The sequence below is a fragment of the Erpetoichthys calabaricus genome, chromosome 3 (genome assembly GCF_900747795.2).
Source record: "Erpetoichthys calabaricus chromosome 3, fErpCal1.3, whole genome shotgun sequence".
Taxonomy (NCBI): domain Eukaryota; kingdom Metazoa; phylum Chordata; class Cladistia; order Polypteriformes; family Polypteridae; genus Erpetoichthys; species Erpetoichthys calabaricus.
The window spans coordinates 86,346,950-86,359,303 of NC_041396.2; the positions used below are offsets into that span (position 1 = coordinate 86,346,950).

The 12,354-nt window shown below is 38.3% G+C and overlaps 1 protein-coding gene across 2 annotated transcripts in view; it reads right to left on the bottom strand.

Moving 5' to 3' along the window:
- ppardb (peroxisome proliferator-activated receptor delta b) overlaps window positions 1–12,036 on the bottom strand; it is a 75,024-nt gene extending 62,988 nt beyond the window's left edge. For both annotated transcript variants that reach the window (XR_007934440.1, XM_028797035.2), the window contains exon 1: window positions 11,673–12,036. The gene's annotated coding sequence lies outside the window, so the exon portion shown is untranslated. The remainder of the gene's footprint in view (window positions 1–11,672) is intronic.
- Between the last annotated feature and the right edge of the window lie 318 nt (window positions 12,037–12,354).

The window sequence follows — 12,354 nt, forward strand, 5'->3', positions numbered from 1 at the left end:
TTGTAGGATCTAATGCAGTTCATAAAGTTTTTACTTTTAGGTACATCGTTAGTTAGAAGCTTTAGTTGAGCTTTGCGTTTTTGGAGCCAAGACATTTTTTCTTCTAGAAATATGGATAAGTAATAAGGAGTATTGCACTCACTGTTAATATGGAGCCTTTTCTGCGGTTGAACGGTTAATAGTGCCTTATTGTAATGAGGTCCACCTATGCTGCATAGTGTGAATTGTGTTTGGTCCCGTTATCCGAGCGGTATCGTTTTGTACCTGTGATCGTGAATTCATGACTTGTTTGTTCTTGAGCGTGAGAAATATGGAGCCTTTTCTGCGGTTGAACGGTTAATAGTGCCTCATTGTAATGAGATCTACCTATGCTGCATATTGTGAACGTGTTGAGATGACGAATGTTTAATACGGACGGTTCATTTAGAAATGGGGCTTTGTGTGTCATTTGTTATTTATGTTACTGTGGTCGTGGGTCTGAATCGTCGTTTTTGTGTACGTTTCATGTGCTATGTCCGTAGTCTGTCCCGTTTCGTGTCCAATGGGCTTTGTGTGGTGCTCGCGGCTTCTTTTTTTTTGTGTGCTTGTGGCTTGTTGAATCCTACTCTTTGTGTGCGTCCCGTTTCATGTGCAATGGGATTAAATCCTCCTCTTTGTGTGTGTCCCGTCCGTTGCTTGTGTGTGTGTTTGACTCCTTTTTTCTGTGCTCACTCCTTTTTTCTGTGGTCTTGTCCGCCTCTCGTGGCGCCTCATTTCTTGGGGCGCCTGCGCAGTACTTCTTTTTGCGGCTACAGCCCATGGCCGGATGTCCCTGCGTCCATCCGGTTTAGCATTCTCGGTTAGTAATATGGATAACCAATTAATATCTGAGTTAGCAGATGACATGTAATGCGAAGGATGAACCTTTTGATTCTTATCAGCAAATTTGTATATATAAGCTGCAGTTATAGATCTTTATAGGCTTTAAAACAAAAAATAATAAATACGATGGCATGAAATAATCATTAATTATGGTTAATGCTGGAATGAAACTAATGTTTGTTAATTGTATATGCGCTAGGGAGACAACTTAAGGATTCCAGTGATGGTAGTTACCTGCTGAACCAGGGGTTGGTGCTGTTTGCTAATGACTGCTCTCTTCCTCCCTCTGCAGAACAAAAGACTGACAGTTGTTCCACCCGTGACATCACTTTTGTTGTCCGCCCTCCTGGACCTGCCCCTTCCTGCTTGAAAGCCATGTGACCAGCAGTTTGGCCATCTTGTATTGGAAAGTGTTGGATTGTTGCTGCAAAAGCCTTCAATTATTTGGGGTCACCAGGGTGGTGCCCCAACCCTTTCACATTGTTGTGTCTCCTTTTTTACAAGTGCTAAACTAAGAACTTGGTCTCACTAAATAAGAGATTGCTGCTCATTTGTTGTGAAAGAATCAATAAATAAATTGTATTAAACTCTAAATGGGATACACAGCCCAAGTCAAGAAGCTTATTTTGAGTAGCATTATTTTAAAATCTTGAATTAGAGTACCAACTAATTCATATATTCTCCTATATCAAGTGACAAGACTGTCCACTGACAATAAACATCTCAAATGGTGATAAAACTCAAAATAATTGAAAGTGTTGCTGCCAAAATCCAAACATTCAAAGGAGTAAAACCTCAGCAGTCTCGAACGCTTTTTTGATTCCAGATGGTCATCCATAAAATTCATTAACACACCGTGTGTTGTAAAAGAAATGAAAATTTCCTAGAATTAGCCTTCTCGCTTTAAAATACGAGTAAATGTGGATTCCATCTGGAGTTTTTTTCTCCTTAAGAGGCACATTTTACACCCAAATTAAAATCTAGGCTTCACAAAAATCTTAACATATTTTTTCATAAATCTTATCTTGTCCTTGCCCTTAGTAATAAAAATATTGACAATAATTGTTATCAGATGTTTTGTGACAGTGCTCTGCATGGGAGACATTATTTTAAGACTGATGAACAGATAAGCATTATATTTTGCTAGGAAGAATAATTACATGGATCATATTGGGACTAAAGGATGAAAACTTAATTTTGTATGTAATTTGAAATAGTCATCACTTGGAAGCTTCATGCCCCAAAATGACTTTAAATATGAGGTGTTTTGCCTATACTGAAGTTCAAGTTCAAATTTACCATTATGTGTTGATATTACAGTAAAACTCTTACTTGCCTGGCTGTTGCCCATCGATTGATGACAGTAGTTGAATAACAAGAACTGACAATGAATACAAACATGGTTAATATATAGACAGCAAGTACAACATCATACAGTACCTTTAAAGCAACATTAGACAATGCATACCATCGTGCAGATGGCAGTACGAGTGGCTGTGAAGTAAAATATGATCTGTGAATAAAATGTGTCCCTGAACCAAGTTGTGCAAGTGCTCATAGTCCTGTAGCATTTGTCAGAACAAAAGAGAGTTAGAAATGTGACTGTGTAGGATGGCTAGGTTCTTTAATACTATTAACCTTTTTAAGGCAGTACGTAATATACATCTCAAAATTTTGCCATGTGTGGTCAAATTATATATTTTGAATGACATTTGAATTAAATATATAAATACAACTTTGACAGCAAACGTTACTATAAAATTAATGTGTAGTTATGATTTATTTGATCAAATGTAAAAAATAAAAGAATAAATATAGCATTTGCAAAAATCTGAGCATCTTTTCAGATGTAAGGTCTCAGAATCCACTAGGTAGGTTATCAGTCTTGCCTGGCTTGCCTTGTTAGGTCACGTGTTAGCCTGGACAAGAATTATCATTAGGAATTGTCAGCTGATGAAAATTCCAGAGCCTAACAAATTCTTTGACTCAACTGTCACAAACCACAGGCTCTTTGTAGGATCTGAAAATTAAGCTAATTGATGTCTACAAAGCAGGGGAATGTTATAAAAAGACAATCAAAGCACTTCCAGCTAGCAGTTTCAACAGACCAAAATGACATTAAAAAATGACAGTTAAGGGTACCCACGGAGGTCAAGATAAGATCTGGAAGACCAAGAAAACTAACAGATTGAACAGCTCTAATACTGCAGAAAGGCAAAGAAAAACCTCCATATGACTGCAAGTGACCTGAAAGCAGGTTTAGCTGAGAAAGGAGTGGTGGTGCACTGCTCTGCTGTGTAGCTTTACTTAAACAAATATGGCCTTCATGGATGAGCCATCAGAAAGAAATCTCACCTGTGATGTCATCACAAATAACAACACCTTAATTATGAAAACAATATCTACGTAAGACAGAGGCATTAGAGAACCAGGTGCTATGGACAGATGAAATTAAAATTAAACACTCTGGCCACAGAAACAAAAGGTTTGTTTTAGAGAAAAAAGGAGTAGCATTTAAAGAAAAAAAAACACGTTGCCAACTGGTATGTATGGGGATTGGATCTCTTATATATACTTTGGGACTGTGTGGCAGCTAGTGACATAGAAAGCACTGTGAAACAGCTAAGAATGGATCCCACTAAGTATCAACAGATCCTCAAGGAGAATGTCAGTCAGAAAAACTGAAGCTGAAAAAAGAATGACTTCTACAAAATACAACAGTTTAATATACACTTCAAAATCTCCTATGGTGACCCTCAAGAAATGCCAGATGAAGGTTTGGAATAGCCCTCACAGTCCATAGACTTCAGCATCATTACAAATCAGTAGGTAGACCTTAACTATACAATGCACATGAGACAACCCACAAATATCTCACAGCTGGAAATGATCTGCAAGGAAGAATGGGCAAAAATCTACAAAACCAGAAGAATTTAGAGATACAAAGCTGGCTATAAACAAATGTTTGCAACTCTGATTTTTTTTTATAAAGGGGCTGTTACTAAGTACTGACTGAGTAGATTGCCCAAACCTTTACATTTTTTAGTTCATTAAAATCATTATTGTAAATATGCTCATAAATATTTCCGTTGTTTTAGTTTGTTTGCTCTCTTTTTTAATTTAAATGTCAGCAAAATGTGTAATTTGGCCAGGGCTGTCCAAATGTTTGCATAGCACTGTATGTGTGCCGAACAGAAGAGTGCTGTATTCCACCAATATTCCAAGCTGCCTTTACCAATGGTCCTAAACTGAACAGGTGTCATTCCAGAATGTTATGTACAGTATGTAGTGAGGACTGATTCCACTGCGCACCAGGAGGCCCTGGTCAGCACACATAGGGACGCGCAGGCTTTCCTCAGACATTTGAGAAGGCGAAGGTAATGGGTTATTCTTCTTGCTAATAGCTGAGATTTGTTGTGTCCCACTAATCAGGAATGTTAAACTCAAGAACTTTAAAGCTAATGACCCTCCTCACAGTGCTCATAGGAGTGTGGTCTTTGCAGGCATTAAGGGAAAGACTACAGTCTTTACACAGGAGGCAAATGTCTTTTCTGTCAGATTCTTCATCATTGGCTGCAGTGGTGGTGTCACCATCAAATTTACTGAAGGAGGTGGAACAGTGACCAACTAACTACACAGTCATAGATAAATAAGAAGTACTGCGTGGGGCTCAGAACACTACCCTGTGGGATGCCTGTACCAAAAAGCTGTGTACAAGAAGTGACAATGCATGTTAAGAAATCCAAAAATCCATTTTCAGAGGGTGGTGCTATGTCCCAGGTCTATGAATTGGTGTTCAGCTTTGTTGGTACCACAGTGTTTGGTGTCAGCTCTAATCTACTGTATAAGCAAAACTCCGGTATGGCAGTTTTTATAGTGCAGATGTGCTGCAATGGCATGAAGAGTACAATATTAGCTATGTTTTCTACTGTTACCCAGGTATGATTTGAAACTGCAGAAAATGTAAAGTGGGATTTTTTTTTATTTTAGTTATACTAAGTACATCATTGCATTTTATTTTGAAATTTCACTTAGCTGTGTGGGTATGGCTAATGTTTAGCAGAGTACAGCTTCAAATATGACAGAAAAACAGTGCCGGGAAAGTTTTTATGGTGGCATAATGCTCAAAGATTAGGCTTAAGACACCAAATTGCAATAAATAACTCTGCAGACAAACATCCTAACGTCATGGTTAATTAAAGAGAAAAAACTTTGATTAAATAAAAAGGTTAGGTGGGCATCAATCCCTGAACAACTGCTTCGAATACAAGTATGCTAACCATTACACAACATTTGCCACCTGCCTGGCACCGTTCCTCTGCAAACAGATCACACCATGTGCTGCATTTCATGACACTTGCTCTGATCCTTGATGGAGTATCAAGACACCATTTAGCCAATATTTAATTTGGACTTTGCCTGAGGTACACTCCAATATTTTTTTTAAAATGTGTACAGCAGTTTCTAACGTGTTACTTGAACAACCACACAAACACTAGAACAGCAGAAAAATGTAGACTAGGACAGGCCATTCAGCCCAAAAAAGCTTGCCAGTCCAATCAACTTAATTCCTCCAAAATAACATGAAGTCAAGCTTTGAAAGTCCATAAAGTCCTACTGTCTATCACACTACGTGGCAACTTATTCCATGTGTCTATGATTCTCTGTGTGAAGAAAAACTTCCTAATGTTTGTGAGAAATTTACCCTTAACAAGTTTCTAACAGTGTCCCAGTGTTCTTGATTAATTCATTTTAAAATAACAGTCTCGATCCACTGAACTAATTCCCTTCACAATTTTAAACACTTCAGTCATATAACCTCTCAATCTCTTTTTCCTTAAACTGAAAAGGTTCAGATCTTTTATTTTTTTCTCATAACTTATCCCCAGTAACCCTGCAGCCCCGGCGCTTTTCTTAGGACTTTTTCTAGCGCTGTTATGTCTTGTCTGTAGCCTGGAGACCAAAACTGCACACAGTACTCCAGATGAGGCCTCACCAGTGCGTTATAAAAGCTCGAGCATAACCTCCTTTGACTTGCAGACATACATACAACGAGATGCCAGCTCAGTTTTACTTATGTTAGTAATATTACATAATAAAATCTAAGCTAATATAATGCATATTATAAATTCAGTAAAGCAAATTACTTAGTCTGCCCCCAACAAAGCCTATATGTGGTACAACTGTGTTAATTATGCTCAGCTAGCCGCTGTACCACATCACCCTGCTCTTTCATAAACAGCAGCCAGTATGCAATCCCTGTGACTGTCTGGACCCAAAGACTGAAGTGGAGAATGAAATACAGATTCTTGTGAAATCAGTAACCTACAAAATACAAAAACAACTAAGTAACAGGTCAAAGCTTTTTTTTTTTCTTTGTAAGCTTAATTCTGGTCTCTTTATACCAGCCAGGCAATTGTCACAATTGATAAGATTTAAACTCCTCTTCCACTAGCACAATATATGACATGAGAAATGTCAACTAACCAATCCACGTGCCAGCAGTGAAGACAGTGATGCTAAACATACTGGATTCACAGTTAACAGAATACAACTGTTTTAAATGTATATATAATAGTCCTTGATAACTTTAAAACGGACCTTTGCAAATAGCTAGATAAACTGAAGGCTGTTACAATGGTAAGCAGCTTTACTTTAATTAAAAACAAAATTCATGACATACAGATCCTTCCATAATGGTAAGCCACATCATGCTTTCATATCAGATTTACTTTTTCGCAATGCCCAAAGAGTATTTAAAGTAACAAGATGGCCTGGGCTGACACCTGGTCTAAATCCGGCAGGCTGCTTTCTAAGCTACTGTATACACTTCACTGTGATGTTGACTTTATCCTTTATCATTGTAATCTGTTAGATTTGTGTACCTTTCTAAGACTTACACAGCTTGTATAGAAACAAGTTCCCTTGTAAGAGTGGTACAAATTCCACCAAAACCCAGATAACTGTCAACAAGCAAAAATACAGAAAGTAATAAAGCCACTTGTTACATTACAGCTGGACCAAGTCAATCATGTTCCGATTTGCTAATCCCACTAAAGCCTTCTACAATACTGTGCCTGCACCAACAGCAAGTGTCTTAATTCTCAGTTCTGTTTAGACAATATGCACAATATTAAAAGACACAGCAAGAACGACCTGGAAAGCAAGTATCTAAATGGGCTGAAATAGCAACTTTTTAACTAAATCGTGACAGGCTTTCCAAAAGAGCCAGTTCTCTTAAGCACTTCCCAGAGAAGCCAAGTTTTGCATTTTGCCATTCGTTATTTTTGTTTAATTTTCTTTCTTTATTAATAACGTCTTGTATATATTTAACTTATGATGATCACTCAGAACTGGGTGACACTCTTACAGTGACTAATAAGCTGATGTCACAACATATGATGTTTCTGCAAATTCCACAAGCATTATGACTGCTATGCTGTGGCCATGACATATATTTATCAGAGAAAAGGCTATAATTCTTTCTTTATTATAAACTTAGAATAGATGCATGACACAATATTAAATTAAAGATATTTTCCAAACCACTTTTTCTAAGACTATCCTGGCAGCTTCAGGCACAAAGTACTACCCAAACTTCAAACAAAAGGCAGGCCATTGCAGGATATACCGTCTACATCTATACACTGGTCCTCCTCTTCTTCTTTTGGCTGCTCCAGTTAGGGGTTGCCACAGCAGATCATCATCTTCCATATCTTTCTGTCCTCTGCATCTTGTTCTGTTACACCCATCACCTGCATGTCCTCTCTCACCACATCCATAAACCTTCTCTTAGGCCTTCCTCTTTTCCTCTTCCCTGGCAGCTCTATCCTTAGCATCCTTCTCCCAATATACCCAACATCTCTCCTCTGCACATGTCCAAACCAACGCAATCTCGCCTCTCTGACTGTCTCCCAACCGTTCAACTTGAGCTGACCTCTTCACATATGTATATATACTCACGTGACACACTCACCACTTGGTCTAAACAGAATGTATTCTGGATATGGAAGGAACTTAAGCACTAAATGAAAGGGAGAACATGCAAGTCCCACACTCCCAGTATCCAGGTTGGATGTTGAACTGTATCACCCCATTTAATCTTATAATGTGAAAAAAAGTTTAGAAAATGAAGGAACTCACAATTTCTGAAGTCAAATGTACAGGTGCATTGTAAAGGACTGTCACAGCCTATATTGTAAGTAATAAGCTCAAGAAATTGCATAAACAGCAAGCCATAATGGACATACTCATACACATCTATAAACACACCATGTTATTGTAACTGCCTGCCTTGGCACTATAGGAGAAAAAAGGTCTAAAGGTCAAACCAGGAGTCATCTTTATACTGGAAGAATCAAAATGCCATACCCAGGTAAAGCATTCAAGATTAGTGGGGTTCTGTTTCAGAAAACGATAATGCTTTTTACTGACATCAACATAATGTATCTTTTTTCTCAATGTAACTGGGATAGAGAGTTTCCATGAAACTTGCATTTTCCCAAAGCACGTCTAAAAATGCAAAACAAGTTTGTCCTTTTTATACTATTAACCTTAATAAAAGTATAAGTGTCTATATGTTACATGTATCTGTCCAGTTGAGATGTCGCTGTCATTCCAACAAATGGCACATCACAAGCATTTGTAGCAATGAAATGCATTACATTTGTCATTCCAAAAGTTGCTGCTTCACAAACTTTTGTAGTAACGCATTTACAAAATATATCCAAATTGATGGTGCACTGTAAATGTTAATCCTGTGTCGATTTCTTAAGATTTCAACCTGTCTTAGATGGGTAGCAGAGCTAGTTAAGCTGTATTACACCTTACAGTGCACATGCCAACAGGATTAGCTCATGTTCTTTTAGACTTGATCCAACAGGGCAATCTAATTGGATGGGATATAGAGATCGTATTAGTTCATAAGAAAACATTGGTGTATTTTGAAATGTATCATCCTAAAATTCCTATCTGGAATTGCTGAAAATAAATTCCATTAAGTTTACTGTACCATTTAAGTCTGGCTGCTGTTATTGAAGTATAACATTATCCAGACTAGGGACGTGTAGACATGCATGTAAGAATTTTACTGCACTCTATGCATGCAATACCACAAACATGGCAAGTGTTCCTGAATAAATATTTATCATGAACTTTACTCACATGCATGTCTGCCTAGCTAGCAGGAATAAAGTGCCTTTCTTCATGCCAGTTTTCTTCTTAAAATCTTTAATCCTCTTTAACAAATGAGTTCATTATAATGCTGTATGTGTGTATATATATGTATGTATGTGTGTATATATATATATTATATATACACAGACACATACATATACAGTATACAGTATTGCAAATTTCCTTTATCTGAGCACTAGTGATTTCCTCCTTAACCTCCTCTTCCTTGCATTAGCGCAAAATAAAAGTGTAAGCCTGTCTTTCATAGGCTTGTGTCTGGGTAGTGCCTTCTCCTCTTGGGTGATGTAGGTTCTTCTGGGTATTTTTTTCCAGAATAACCCTGTCTCGTCACAATTAAACACTTGATGTGAGACATAGACTTCACTTTCAACAAACTCTGGGAATTCATCCACAAAGGCTTTTGCTGCTGTTTCATTTGAACTTGCAGCCTCCCCGTGCCTTATAACACTATGAATTCCACTTTGCCGGCGAAAATGATCAAACCACCCTCTACTCACTTTAAAGTCTCGCTCATCGGCACCGGTCAACAAATCACTGTGTAACTGCTTAGCCTTTTCACAAATTATTGCTTCACTAGCACTATCTCCAACCAGCTACTTTTCATTTATCCAAATTAAGTTTTTCCACTTCTTCTAGCACTTTAGACCTTTGTTTTGTTAACACAGTCACTCCTTTAGCCACTTCAGCCGCCTTAAATGCCTCTTTGTTCTTTAGAATTGTACAGACAGTCAATTTCGGCATATTGTATTTCTTTGAGATGACGGAAACACGAATGCCATTCTATCATTTCTTTCTTTACTGCTACACTAACACGTTTCTCTTAGGTGCCATAATGAGTAAATATGTAAATAAAAAATATCATTGAAACTGAAAAAATAACAAAAAAGTAACGTTAGTTACACTCAGAAAAGCAATGTTTACAGCAAGCGCGTCAAAGCACAAATGAGAATGAATGCATAAAAAAAACGGCCTGTGTTTGCATTCATTATCCAAATTTCGGTTGTTAACCAAGACAAAAATAGTTCAGAATAAAAGTTTGTTAACCAATTTGTTCGCTAAGTAGTGCGTTCTTTAACCAAGGTTCCACTGTATACCAATTCATACTTTCAAAATGATATATTTTATTCTCATTAGTAAAGATATGAAGTAATAAAATGTCATTGATGTCAGCAGGTGATCTGTTCGCGATGACCTGCTGACTCACACTCTAGTAATTGGCTTATGTCAAGTCTTAAAGATCACTTGTGAAATATCCTGTTGCTTCCTGTGGTTTTGAAAGAAATGGATGAAAAGACAATATTGACATGAAGTGTCAGGAATACTGTCTTGCCTTGTATATAAACTGATTTGGCTTTTCAGTACTTATTTATGTGTAAAATATGGTCCCATTAAATGGGCAGCACAGCTTATGGTGCTGTTGCCACAAGACTCGAGGGACCGGTGCTTAGTTCCTAGCATGATCACCGTCTGTGTGGAGAGTGCATATTTTCTTTGTGTCATGGGGGCTTCCTCCCCAAGTGCAAAAATAAGAATGTGAGATTGGCTGATGACTCTAAATTGGTTTACTATGTCTGCACAATAATGTAACGGCACCTTATACAGAGACTAATGAGGGGAAACACTCTGTCTCCAAAAGACTAAGTAGTGATATCACAAAAGACTGAAAGGGCTCAGATGGTGTCTTATGTTTTTTTTTTTTTTAATTAAAGTACAAACTCAAACCAGCTACTGCTACCATCAGGGAAAATGAGATTTATCCTGCCCTTCAGTGGTAACTATACATTCTACATTCTGAACGACACAATTACTTGTTGCCATCCTCAGGGCTGAAAACTGGTCAAACTCAGAGTTCTCCTGTCTTGTCAAATATATTTGTACAGACCCAATTCCTTGAAGACTGTCTGCGTCAGGTAGTTAACCACCTATTGTTCCCCAGGACACTCACAGAGCCAACTTAGCTTACTTATCCCATAATTACAGAGGGCCTATCCTTCCCCTTTTGAACGTTGTGCCGCTGTAAGCCTGGTTTATTTACTTACAAGCTGCAACAGAGGCAGAGTGGTCAAACTTGACTTACCCCGAACATATAATCAAACACACTGCTTAAATACAAAGTCACTATGGACATCATTTCCCCAGATTACTATGCGTGAAACACTTAACAGCAGAAAGCGGGACAGCGAAACTGAAAAAAAAAACAGGACTGAACATTTCAGAATGTTCTACACCTCGTTATAATTAACCAAAATCAGACAGAACGCTCTGGAGGCTCTGGAAGAATGACGAGGTCAACCTCAATTTCACCTGGCGACTCAGCACTTGAGTTCCTTAGAAGTCACTGAAGCCTCGAGGGCTACTCGACCCAAGTCAGAAACATCCCCTAACCGGCCAAGTGTACAGAATCAGTGTGCATATAATGCCTACCCTGTCTAAGAGACTCGACTGTACTCAGGACAGCAAACGCCGTTTATAATGGGAGACTCCCAAAACTTGCCAATCCACTCCCTGGAACACACGGGCCTTCTCTGGGTTTACCAGAGGCACCCAGTGTCACACACCATTCACTTTAACTATTTACGTTTCATCCCACAAAGAGTTACCCTAAGTCGTCTCACCTGACCGCTCCGACTCTCCGTCCGCCAGCTTGGGTTTTAGAGAAGACGCACGTCCGGATCACGTCGATACATCTTTGTCCACTATATAAGAAAAAAATAATCTCCTGATGCTTTTGATTTTAAATCATCTCGATTCACGCTAACTTCACCCAGACCTTCGCGATAAATTTCACAAAATCAACTGAAAGAGATGTTCCGCTTTGTTGCTCTAAGACTCTCCAGTAACGCACTTTCAAAATACAATCTGAAGTGTTTTCTGTTTTCACAAGAGAAGTTTTGTTGTCTGTTTCTCAAACCAGCTTGACTCACTCTAGAGCCTGTCAGGACAGCGACTCTGTCACGTCAGTGAGAATGCGCACGTACAAAGACGCGATGACGTCACGGGCGGCTGTCAGCACCGCGCCAGCGGGGTCGCGCTCGTTCAGTAGCAAGGTGTCGTCATAAGAGTCCCGCTATAAATAAAAAATTTATTATTAATTGAGAATTAATATAAATTAGGTGATAAGAAGTATGAAGCCTCCCAAAAAATATAATAGTAAGTGAAGTCGACTGTAGTCGAAATTATTACATCTATTCTACAAGCATTTGTTACCTTATAAAATGTTGTATATTAGCAGATTTTTACAATACAGTACTTTAAAATGGTTCTGTTTCCTTTTTAATAACTAAAGACAAGGTTTAC